Here is a 13,716-nt window from a genome sequence, read left to right on the forward strand (position 1 = left end):
CATCGAGATATTGTTCTTCATCAATTTTTGACGAGAAATATTCCAAATGGAAATATTTTTCATATAACCATAGAATGAAATTTAATATATGAGGAGTGATCATCGTAGAGAAGATCGAATCTAGTAAATTCTCAATAGCGTTCATCGCCAAATTTTGTTACATCTACATGAACGCATTTCAGAGACAAAGATGTACTTAAATTGAATTGGAGAATGAGTCTGCGTGGTTTCTTATACTGAGAGGAAGCCATATACATTGATCTATATTCATCTACACGAACATAATATTCTTTTTGCCACAAGTGGTATAAGATGCACAAATAAATAAATGAATTTCTAACAATTAATTAAATTAAATAAAATTAATTAATTAAAAACTTATATACTGTTCTTCACCATTATCCTCAAAAAGACTAAAAATAAATAGGTTTTCATATTCCTTAACGTTAGATGGACGCGCTTTATTTTTTCTATACTCAGAGCACAAATAGGAATTTCTATGATGTACGTGTTGTATTTTATGAGTAACAAGCAAGAAAATGGAAAGCAGTGGTTTTCAGCTTTTGCTGCATAGGCATTTCCTTTGACCGGATTTTCACTTTCTCTTCGCAATTCGGTAGCGATGTCTTCATATTTGCGAACGTTTAGTTCCAATACTACATAATCGGGCAGATAGACAGGCGAACAGACGGATATGCTTGGGTATATTCCATATTCGGTTTTATGCACTTCTGCGTTTTGTAAAGGTATTGCAAAAAAAATAAATGTTGATGCACTATAATATTGAAGAGGCGTGGCCAATTTTTCCCATTTTCGTACAGGGACTACAGCATCACCCATAGAATACACGTTCGAATTTTTGTAGATTAATTTGCTCTAGTTTATGACTGATGACCAAAGCACTAACTTTTTTATTCGTTTTGAAGAATGGAGGGGCTTTCAGTTTACGTGGTCTCCCTCGACCGATTCGGTCCTTTTTGAATACCAAGCTGTGTGCAAAAACTTTTAATGTTGCTGCAAATTTGAAGTCGATAGCTTTATTTCTGTTTATAACAGACACCACAGAGACTAACACGAAGCCAGACGGACGGAGGGACATGCTTAAACTTATTCAAATTAGATGCTAAACAAGAATATATATATTTTGTGGGGTCTCTGAAGTCTCTTTTTGGTAATTTTTTACAATATTTTAAGATAACGACTTCTATCGACCAAAACTTTTCTACTTCTTACATAACTTTAATCGCTCGTTGCTTATTATTATATTTCACTTCGCCATTTTATACTTCTCCGCGTATGTAACAAACGAGTTTTCTAATTGTATTGATAAGAAATGCGCGGTTCCTCAGAGCCTCAATTTCATGGCGAATATTCGATACATGCACTTTTATGCGATGTGTAAATAAAGAATGAGATTAGGTTCGTACTAAATATTGAATATTAAGTCAGGTAGAGTTTTTATAATAAAGGTGTCGTTATTAGAGTTATTTTATTTAAGGCAAATCAGTAATTAACTGCTGCATGATGTGAGTAAGAAACAGTTTTTTGCTTGATGTAATATTTAAGCTTAACTGCTCTTGAGGTTACAATCAGATTTCCTATGTTATTTCCTTCGCAGCCATTTCATCGACTATTTTTCGTACGTTGATAACACTTTAAACGGAAATTATATTTTAACCATCGCATACGTACAATTTTGTTATAGATAATTGCTCATAAATGCGGACATGTACATACATACATACATACATTATATGTAAATACATTATATACTTACTTTTGCATAAACTTGCACAAATATGTACTTGTGTTAATATATGCGTTGTGCTTCAGCATGTATACACATATATGCGCATGTATATGCATCCATATGTTTGTTTGTGTTATCGCTTTATATGTGTGAATATAAACGATTTACATTTATGAAATTTTAAAAGGATTTCCCGTCATTTATTGATTTGACTGCAGTGCCATAGACATAGTCATAGAGAGACAATGTTGTTAATAATAATGATGGCGATGGATTTATCCATACCTATACGAAAACTTTAATGGATTTGTGAATGGGTTTAAAATTTTATGTGTATATAGATAGTACTTAATATCTCATTAAATTCTTAAAAAAAAAAAAAAAAAAAGGAAAAAAAATAAAAACGTATTATAAAGTTAACCGCAAAAAAGTCAGATGCTTACCAGGCATCGGAATATGAGCCGATCGATGTGTGATTGCAATGCTTGCAATACTTGAGTCAAAGGTTAATACATGAATAGGAACAATGAAATGCAGAGGAAATTTAATAATATTCTCATTTAACAAGTAAGTAGAGAAAGACAACAACAACAATAACGATAAAATATAATAACTAAAACGTTAATTACTTTCCAACATATTGTGCGCAACAATTGTATCACCATAACAACTAAAAACGCATCTCGTATGAAAACATTACACCCGAAGGCAATTACACCCCACATATATATGCGCGCATAAAGTATCATTGAACACATTTTAATGAAATGCATTTATCATTTTGTAAAGTTTCATTTTGATGGCCAAAGCGGGAGACTAAAGGCAGGCAGGCAGGCAGACAAACAAACAAAATTTACGGTTTTAATGAAAAAAATTATTGAGGTCTGATAATTACAGACCGCAAACAAATTTTGTTGTCCGTAAAGTAAATATATATATGATTAAAAATAAAATTAATAAAATAAAGTTTTTTTTTCGTTTTTTTTTTTCAATTTTTCTTTGATTAACAAAACCTTCACTTTTTCCTCATCCCTAACAATAAAATTAAAAACGAAAAAACATTTAAAAATGTAGTTAGGAAAATTTCCAAACAAAATATCTCCGCCTGTTAAATGAAAATATTTCTTTGTTTAGGAAAATACTTTTCTATGTAAAACATTATTTAGATAATGTGCTTAACAAGTTTTTGTTTTGCTTAAAGGAAAACAATTTTCTTTTAATTTTTTTTTAACAGATAAAGCAGTCAAATGTTCGGCATAAACCGAATCTTTTCATACTCACTTGCTATCGAATTTCAAGTATCAATCATTTGTAATCCTGTTTGCACGTATAAGCGCTATCCCTTGAACGACCGGTAATACAAGATATACGTATATATGGATATTTATGTATATATTACATATATAGAATGGATGAATAAATATCCGCCGGTTTTTTAGTAAAACCAAGGTATTTTTCGACAATAGCTCTTGCTTCTCTCATCCTTTATACACTTTATACCGTTACAGTGTTCTACAAATTTACTTATCTTCTCCCTTAGTGAAAGAGTGGAGACATATTCACAAATGATGATGAAGATGAGCATGCAGCACCCACTAGGAAGTTTCAAAGACCTCATAAAGTATATATATATCGATCAGCAATTCATTCCGAATCGACTTAAGCACGTATATTTGCTCGTCTGCAACATGGCTGTGATAAGCATTCCCGTAATAGCAAAAATGAAGATTTTGGCTGCAAATTTGGCAGAAACGCTGGAAATCTCGCCTGTAAATGGACCAAATCGGCCGAGGGACACCAACAGATTATAATATGAAGTGAGAATATCCCGCCTCTTAAAAGCGAGAAATTGGTATTTTGCTTATTACTCATCAACTACAACGATAAACATTTGCATATTCTATTCTATATATCCTCTGTTTTACATATCGGTTGCCATGGCTCTCAGGCTTGCAATATAGTAACAGTTTCCATTCATTCTATGCAAGATTTTTTTTTTTATAAGAGCAACAAAATCCAATTGACCTTTCGTTTCCATTAATATCAATAGTTCATATTAATAATGCATCTAACTAACAAGCCTAAGTAACTTTATTCTCCAAGCCATTTTGGTTCTCAATCAAGCGAAATGTCAATAGCGCTATGGCGCCCTTTTATGCAAAGGTATTAGGCAAGTTCTATGAATGTGAGCAAATGGTAACAACGCCAATAACCCGTTAATGTGTACTTTGTTAGTTTATCGATGAGCGTTACCAAGGGATTGGCAAAATTAATATACTTCGACTTTCTTCAATGGTAATGACAAGGGTAAGTCTAAAAAACCAAAATTCATATAAGAATGGTTATGTGTTTGTGTGTGTATGATTATATGCAATGAAAAAGTAAAAAGAGTAATGAAAAATCATTATAAGGCCTGCAGTTATTTTTTGTGGCTTGTTTTTAAAGTTGTGCTTATGTTTCGTTTTTATTCGTCGCGGTTGCTGTTTTTTCGGTGTTTTAACCTCCGGTAGAAAAATATCTAACAATTTCATCAATACACATGTGCATACTATTATAATATGTACATGTGCGAAAGCATGCTTATGTAGATTTTATATAATTTCTAACCGAAATGTTTTTGCACCTCATTCGCAAAAAAACACAAAATGATAGTAAAATAATAAAAAAAAAATAAAAAAAATAAAAATGAATAATATTGCAAAAAAGCAAGAAAAATTCATACGAAATTTTATTTAGCCACAAACGCTTTTTGTTTGTTGCTATAAATTATACCCAATAGTGTTGTAATTTCTTATGCACGCTACCAGGTGCTGCGTATATAAATTTCTTTTCACCCTTTGTAAGACTCAGAATTACGATTTGAAGTACATAAGGACTTTCGATTGTTGGAGAGCAACCGAAAATAAATAGAATAGGAAGGCGACCGTCACCGATGCAGTTCTATAAATAACATTTTTATTTAAATTTTTTTAAATTTTTTTTTACAAAATACTGGCGCGGCCAATTGAAAATGTCTGTTTTATTCTTATGTACTTCCTTATCATTTAAAGTGCGTTGCTCTCTATTAATTAGCGACACAAAGCTTTCAGGAGCCGTAAGCCTATGTTGCATTGCATGGGTTCTTCCCACGTTCTTCTCTTTTAAAATAAGAAAGACAGTTGGGACATATGTCAAAAAGCATTTCTAGACTTAATTAGTGCACATTCTTGTATAAAGCGTCGCTCCCAATTAACTAGTGACTTGAGGATGTTAGGAGTGGGCATCCGTAAATCTATATCGCATCTTTTCGGCTTTTCCGAGATCTCTTATAAAGCGTGAAAAACGGTTCACAAATTTTAAAGAGCAATTTTTCGAAAAGTGTAAATTTCAAACGGGGATCGATTTAGTAACCATCTCATGGGGGATATCTTCCACTAAAGTAGTTATAAGGCAATGGCTGCCAAATACGTCTTACCTACCTCTGATATCGAAAGACCAACTTAGTCACGCTTGTTTATTGTTATCGCATCCCTTGCTAGAAAGCATTTCACTAAAAATAGAAAGAAGAAAGAGAGAATATGAAGCCGGGCGAAATCGTAGAAAGCGGGCCCTCGCACTTAGAATGAAATATTTCACATTTCTTTAGGCGTGCGAAAGATGGTAAGTAGGTAGTGTATGCCTAGATTCGTTCTAAGCTTTCTTATGACTATTTTCACATATATGCTTTTATTAGTTTTCTTTTTTCGCGCGCATCAATACGAAGTTTGGATCGGTGTTGTAACACATATTTACATATTTTCTATTTTGCGGGAAACTTGTGTGATTTGAATAAAATTTCACTTATAAACGTGATAAAAATACATCTTTGGGGAACATTTTTTTTTTATTTATCTTTTATTTTCGACTATAAAAAGGTAGGGTGGTGTAAATAATTTTTGCTTTGAGGTTAAGAAAATCAAGAAAAACTTTTTCATATAAATTTTTGAAAAATAAATTATGAAAATTATGTAAATTTTTGAAACCAGTTTTGGAATCTGAATAATTTCGCATTATCTTGTATATAATACGTACACCAATCTTGAAGTTTATTATTCTGATCGTTTGCAGAATGTCAGAAACAAAACTTGTCTTAAACACGTGTTTTCCTTCCGTAGCAAAAGCAATGCAAAAAAAATCTTCAAAATTCATTTTATAATTCAAATACAATGCAAAACATTTTTAAGTGCAATTATTTACGTAGTTATCATACGCTTCAGTACCTATACGTATGTAGTATAGCGCAAGCGAAGAGTTCGTCCTTGCGTTAGGAAAACTTGAAATATTTTAAAAGCACTTACTTAGATGTGAAACCACATTGTAAAGAATTCATAACTGAGTTCAAAGAGTCAAAGAAAAGAAATCATCATACGTTTAATTGTTCCGGTTTACACGTTCGAAAGGTATATTAATGTTGATGCAAAGTTTGCGAGGCTTCTCAGCAATTTACTGAAATTTGTATTGAAAATTTAAACTTTTTTCAAAAACAATTTTTTAAATTAAAAAATTTTTGATTTTTACAAAGCTTTTTAGTATTACTTCTAAGCGAATCTTGGAAATTGACCATATTTTAATAATTGCAAACATCGGAGAGATGGCCGGTTTTTACAATTATTACATTGACATTTACTGGGGTTTATTGACCATTATTTCGAATAGTTTGTTATTAACTAAAAGTTTCGTAACAAACGCATTTTTTAACCGACCTTATTAACAAGGAGTTAAGTGATTTGCTTTTAAGCAATGTTTTGCTAATTATTGATTTGATTATTGTAATTGAATTTTTACTTCACAATCTTCCTAGTTCACCATATTATAATAGGGTCGTTTTGATCAAATGTTTTCTTTCATTTGCATTATCAGTTACTAGTTATTTGGAAGACATTAGATACTAATTAAAATATAACTGAAGGCTATGACTTAGATTCGCTGCTAACTGAAAGTTGAATTTATCTAACTTTCAGTTTTTAAGTGCTGTAGCCGTATTTGTTCATTTCAAAATTCCGTCTGTGAAAGTACCCCAAGAATGTAACAGATGTTGAATGTAGTTTCTCCTACTTTGGCAGCTGCAGGGCGTGAAATATGGGCGGACCGAATTGCAGGCAGAATTATCTGCATTAACTTGGAACCTTACAGTCATCATGAATGTATATTGTTTATGGTTTTCTCTTTTAAATATTTCTGCATATTATTATCGCAGCAGTTCAAGTGAACTTATATTGTGAATAAACATAGGAATCAATAAAAAGCCTTTTTGCGCCAATTTTTAGACAACCTTTTTTCGTATTTATATCGAATGTGATATCCATATCGGTATTTTACCACCCACGGTAGACAGATTGCAGGTTTCTATCACAGGTACTAAAGCTTATATCACCGACACTTATGCTTTCCCCTGTTTATTTGTAGAAGGATTACATGTTTGCTTTTGACTGTGATCCACGACTTTTGGCTGAAAATATATGTTACGTCTCCTATATGTATTTGTTTACCACTGCGAGGGTTTCCGCAGCTGAGATGAACGGAGCACTCTAGCTAATTATACTCCGTATAATGATATACGAATTCACATTTTTAGAGGTGACTCTAGTATAGATTTGAAAAATAACAATCGACTTGAAATGACGAGTTTAATGGATATCTAATCTTAACAGTAGTCATCTTGTGGCATTCTATACACAGAATCGGCGTGAACTATTTCACAAAAATTATGTAGACTTGCTAAAGAATTCCTTTTTATAATTGGGCTTCACTTTTGCAAAACATATGATTACTTTAAATTCAAAATAAAAATTCGTAAAAGCAAAAATGATGTAAAGAAACTTCTGAATTTATTAAGGTTCAGACGAAGTACTTCGTGTTCGCAAAGAGCTTTTTCCAATATGATTATTTTTTCATCTAAACACTAGCACTCGTTAAATTAGTTTTGTTATATCTTCCATAAATTTTCTTTCCCTTCCACTCCGTCTTTTGTAATGATAGATTTTTTTTGTTTACTATTGGCATGATTGCTTTTATCCGTCATGCGTAAACTTGGCATCATTTATATGCATATTAAAGTAATTCTATAAGGAATTGTAATTGTTCCACGTATTCTGTAAACACTGTTATAAGAAAACCAATAAATTTTACAATTTCAATTTCAAAATTTTGATTAATCAGAACCAAATTGTTCAGAATAACTTCTGGTTGAAAAAAATCCTGAATTGTTTGAAGATCCTTTATTTAATATATAATTTTCGCAAATAAATTATATTTAAAAATATTTTGAAATACTTTTCTATGTATATACGCAATACATTTAAACATCTGACAATGATGCTCATGAAGAGAGTTAGACATAAATTAGTTCTTCGTAGCGACTCTTATTAACATAGGATACCTTGTGTCTTGTGAATACAAGCATAACGGAAATAAACTTTTAAGAAATTTCTTAAGCAAATCACTAGCACAACAGGATATGAAAACACTTCAGCTTGGCAGCAAAATAATCAGGATAACTCAACAGAACAACCAAAAGAATGGAAATAACTACTACTCGATAAAAATCTTCTCGATTGTTTTCAATTCATAAAGAGTCGAATCATTTCACATATCAAATAAATGAAGAACAACAGCATGGAAATGTTTAGGTAATAATAAATGAAGGTAAGCGGAGAAGACAATTAGTTACTGTGTAAACTGCGCGATATATATATTTCTCGATTGTAATTATATTAAAAAAAAAAAAAAAACTTTTTTAAGTTGGTGTGAAAAATGTGATTATTAAACCCTATCGCAATTTACTGTCTTGTAAAAGAATAAAAATAAATAAAGTGGTTAATATATGCAATAATATTTCATTGCAACACAATAACAATCTTGGCTCAAGTGTTTACATAGAATGTTCAATGGGAAAAGAAAAAAGAAAAACCAGACAACAAAAATTGTACTCAGGTTAGGAGGAATGTTTAGTACCCTCTACTATCGATAGATAGTAAGAGATAGTTAGAAGATAATCTCGTAGAAGTCCTTTTGATTTTTGAACTACGCTCGATGATAAAAAAAAGAGGGCAGATTCTCATACAATCTCTTCTTTTGGCGACATTACTGACCGACTGACAGACTTCTGGAATGACATGATTCGATTCATTTCGCTTGATAAAGTCGATAATACTACTGTTCCAGTGAATTGCAAACTCTATGCTTTCAAAATTTCTGTTTAAAATTTTGTCCCCAATAGCACTACGCAGTTATCGATCTATCAATGATTATTCTTCTTTAAGCAATTTCCGCAGTCGGCTTGAAGACATTCTTCATTTTTTCTCTTCCGCGGCTTTAAGTGAACCAAACGGTCTTATTTTAAAGTGGTTGGCATGTCTGCTCCCCAATACTTGCAAAGACAACCGCTGGAATCTTAAAATTTGAAACCATATTTTACATGAGCACTGTGAAGATTATACACCAAGAGATTTTGATTACACTCACCGGGGAAGAGACGAATAGTTCAAAAAAGATTTCCTGGTCATGTCTTTCTAAAGTTTATATGAACTTTATAAAGCGCAATTCTTGGCAGGCAGGCACTTAACGCACTTAGCATGCTGTCTGTGGTTGAGTTAAAAAAGAATTAAAAGCACCCTGCTAGCATACTCATATGTTCATACGCGTCCATATACTTACGTATGTATGTATTAAGAAATATGTTTTTTATTATCTTATTCATGGTATCTTGCATCCCAAGGCTTCATAATTGCAGCGTTTTATAGCTTATGTTTTACGAGCAATGTTGCACTTACTAAAACAATTAAAAGAAACTGCAAAAAAAAAAAAAAAAAAAAAATGAAACAAACAACAACACAATATAAATTTATATGCAATGAGGTGTAAATAAAAATATATTTGAAGTTTTTTTCTAATCTGATGTCTCCTGGCTTAGAAAAATTGTTAAAAAGGATAACTTTTTTATTGTTATTATGAGCTTTTTTTTTAATTTAATAGGAATGAAAAAATAAATAAATTGTAATAACTGAGAAATTCTTCAAGAGATTGAAAAACTTCTTTCATTTGTTTCACTTTTCCCAAGAGAAAGACAACTTTTGCCAAAAATTTGATAAAACTTTATATGGCGAAAATTTTTTGCAAAAAAAACAAAAAACATCGCCATTGAAATTGGCATAAAGCCCAAAGGCACATCACAATGTTGACTATGCTGACTGCTGCTGCTGACTTGATGTTTTGTATCTGTTATTTAGGCCAAATCGTATAAGGAAATCCTTGAAAACAAGGCGGATACCGATAAAATTGTTTTCCTATTTCTTCTCTCAGTATCTTCATTTCACGTTTCGTGAAAGAAGTGAGCAAGCAAGCAAATTATAGGAAAAGAAAAGAAATATGTGTATGAAAAATGAAAAATAACATTTATTGGCACTTACTCAAAATATGTTTTTAATAAGAGAACATTATGTAAAGTTTGATTTCTTATTTTTGTTTTTTTTTTTTTTCTTTTCTTCTGTGTCAATTGGCAAAGTGGGCTTTACAGAATAAGCACAAGGTATCACTAAACACAGCGAATTTAGGATAAATGAAGTGAAGCGCTTCCGAAATCAAGTGAAATTAAAAGTTCAAAAACCACAAAAAAAGAAAAGAAAAGTTAAAAAAAATATATATATATACATCAGTAAATAAATAAGAAAACGAAATGGAATGAAAATTATAAAAATAAGTAAACAATTCACATTCACTTCGCATTAAAGCGAGTCTTGAATGGCGCCCTTATTTGGTATAGATAACGAATGGAGAGAAGTACGGTACGTCAATATGAATTGTTTTGGTGAAATTTCGTACACCAATTCTGACACACCTCTTCCCTTATGACATTTCCTTCCTTCGTAAAAAGCTAATAAATAAAATTTAAGCTTATTTAAGTTGTTTGATGAACGGTTTGCGGATAACCAAAGTTGTAAATTTCTGAAACGTAATGATTACGATTTCTAAAAATAGAAAACTTATGAGTTACTTTTAGATTTTTACTTAGAATAATGTAGGACTCTCGAATTATCGACTTGGCAGCATCAACATACCTTAAGAAAAAAAAAAGAGAGAGAAAGAGATAGAGTTTCCGTTAATTTTACAGAAGTGGCACTGTTCTTATCTTTGTATGGCTCGGTCGGGCTCTTACTTCTCACTTCCCCTGCTTTCGACGGTGCAAGTACGTCTTTGCATTCTTAGTCGAATGAAAATTCCGTAAAAGAGATAAGACTAGTCTCAGTTTATAAATTATGTGCGGAGAAGTGAGTCAAGAGCTGCTTTTGTAGAGCTCCTAAAGTAAATATTAATAAATTTTTTTTTTTTTCTTTATATAACATATCAGGATAATTTTTACAAACTATGCGCATGTATGCGTAGTTTTGGTCAGAATAATTATCAAATAATTTTTTTCATTCAGTATATAGGCACAAACAACCAAATTCAAATATGATTTCCCCCTTGTTTGCTTAATTAATAGATTTTTAACCGAAGTGAATAGTTAAGTCCACTTAAATTGCATAACAAGAAATAAATAGTTGTCTTTTTTCTTTTGTGGCCATCACCAATGTTTCTGCCAAATTTGAAGTCGATACATTTATTTTCGCGGGTTAGGAGGATATTTACAACACACATGACGAACAAACACATGGATTGGCAGACGGACATGCTTAAATCGATTTAGAATTTCTCATCACGAATATGTATACTTCCTAAGGTCTCCGAAGCTTCTTTTGTTGCAAAAGTTTTGACAAAATGAATATACTCTTTATCCTTCGGTGATGAGTACGAAAATATTTGATTTTTTGCTCGTTACTTATAAACCACAAAACACACAACGATAAAAAGTTGCATTTATCAGGAGTCTTCAAAAAGAAAGTATATTTATTTAATTATTTGGCCGTCAAAGTAATCCTCCACAAAAATAATGTATTTGCGTCAGCGCTTTCTCTAATAGCCAAAGCATATCTAATATGCGGTTTTCGGTACCGCCTTGAGTTCTTCCAGTGATGTGATCTTTATCTCTTTAATCGTGCCCAAGCTCCGTCCTTTCGTGGGTCCTTTCAGTTTTGGTATTTGGAAAAACCCTTAGAGGGCCATGTCCGGTGAGTACGGTGACTGAGGCATGATTACAATGATGATTTTGGCCAAGAAATTACGAACAAGAAATACGGAGTGAGCAGGTGCATTACCGTGATGCAATATCCGCGACGTTTCGAGCCAACCGATAGGCCGACATCCGATTCGTATATTCGACGGATGGGTCTGCATCACCTATGCATAAATAGGAAAAATCGGCCATGCCCACTTAATCTTATAGACTATTGAAATTTCATTATTTTATTGAAACGTGTGCAGCATCCAGAAAGATGCTTCAGGGACCGTATAAAATTGACATATGAAGACTACATATTATTGATCGTCATCAAGCGATGATGAATATGAAAGATTCGATCGCGGCTGAATGTAATTTTTTCGTTTGTTTTTTTTTTTTGGTGTACTGCGTTTGCTGTGTGTGAAGTAAATTTAAAAAGCTGCCAGAACAAGTAGGGTCACTCAAGCAACCAGAAAATCTATAAATAAATTTTATATCTTATTTTGTAAAGTAATCAACAATCGTATGAATTTACGCATGCATATGTATGTAGGTTGATGTCCTCGTTTTAGTAAAATATTTGAAATAAAATGCAAATAAATGGAATTATGCCTAAGAATAATCACACACAACTGAACTCATAGACATTCAAACAGAAAAAGCCAAGTGATTGCTTCTAAATAGTTGCCTTTCGGCCACAACTGAAACAGGTCTTTTATATATTTATTTATTTATTTCTTTTTTCTTTTTTTTTTTTTTTGAATAGAAGCCTCCACTAAGCCAGAGTTAAAAGTGTATGTGCATAATAAAAATAAAGAAAATTTGTATAGATTTCAAAGTTTAAACTAAAATTAAGTACCACGCGCGAATTTGGTGCCACCAAGTCGCTGTAGTTTTACTGTAGCTTAAAGGTGGGCTGTTGTCATAAGACTGGAGAGTACAATAAATAGAAAAAGCAAAAAAAAAAAAATAAAAAATTTTTTTTAATAATAATTTTTTCTACTACATAAACAAAAAGGAAATGTTTTCCGTTAATTATTTTGTAAATTAATATCTTGTCTTGGAGCACAGGTAGTTAAGGAGACAAACCGATAGAACGATGGTAAAAAAAGAGGACTGATAGCGTCTGTAGTAACAAATGAATTTTTAAAAAACTATTTGTTTTTCTTATTACTGTGGATTAAATAATAAAATTTATAACCTCCTAACTGAAATTTATGCGGTTTTCGTAAACGGAAAACTAAAAGAAACATTGCAATGACAAAAAAAAATTATTTTTTAAAAATGATAAATAGTTTCCAGTGATATTTTGGTGGCCACACACACTGAACCCATATGTAAATAAACGCGTACACACAAACACATTTAAAATTTTGATGTATGATCCCAATAAATCATTAAATAATTACGAAAGAAACATTATAGGCATATTCATTGGAAAAGAGTGCATTAAGTCTTAAGGCGAATCCTGGGCACTCATCGATGCAATGATTTCTTTGTTTTTCGGATGAAGTGGTTCTAATAAGCTTTTGTAATGATTTTTGAGTCGTAAACCTTTTTTTACATAAGTAATATAAAAATATATGTACATATATGTATATTACTATTTATATTTTCCAATTACTGTGGTCGCGTCTACTAAACTCTTAAAGAAAAATTTTATGTTATTAACCCAGAAAGTGTAGAGTTTCGACTCTCTGCCTTAGATTTTGCAACGATAAGATTTCCATCATGTGTCAGACGGACGGACGGACGGACGGACGGACGGACGGACTTGCAGTTAACATACAAAAAAGTTGATTTACCTTTTCGACTGTCGCAAAGGGAACAATAAAACTATTGTAACCTGTCT

The sequence above is a fragment of the Glossina fuscipes genome, unplaced genomic scaffold (assembly GCF_014805625.2).
Source record: "Glossina fuscipes isolate IAEA_lab_2018 unplaced genomic scaffold, Yale_Gfus_2 133, whole genome shotgun sequence".
Taxonomy (NCBI): Eukaryota; Metazoa; Arthropoda; class Insecta; order Diptera; family Glossinidae; genus Glossina; species Glossina fuscipes.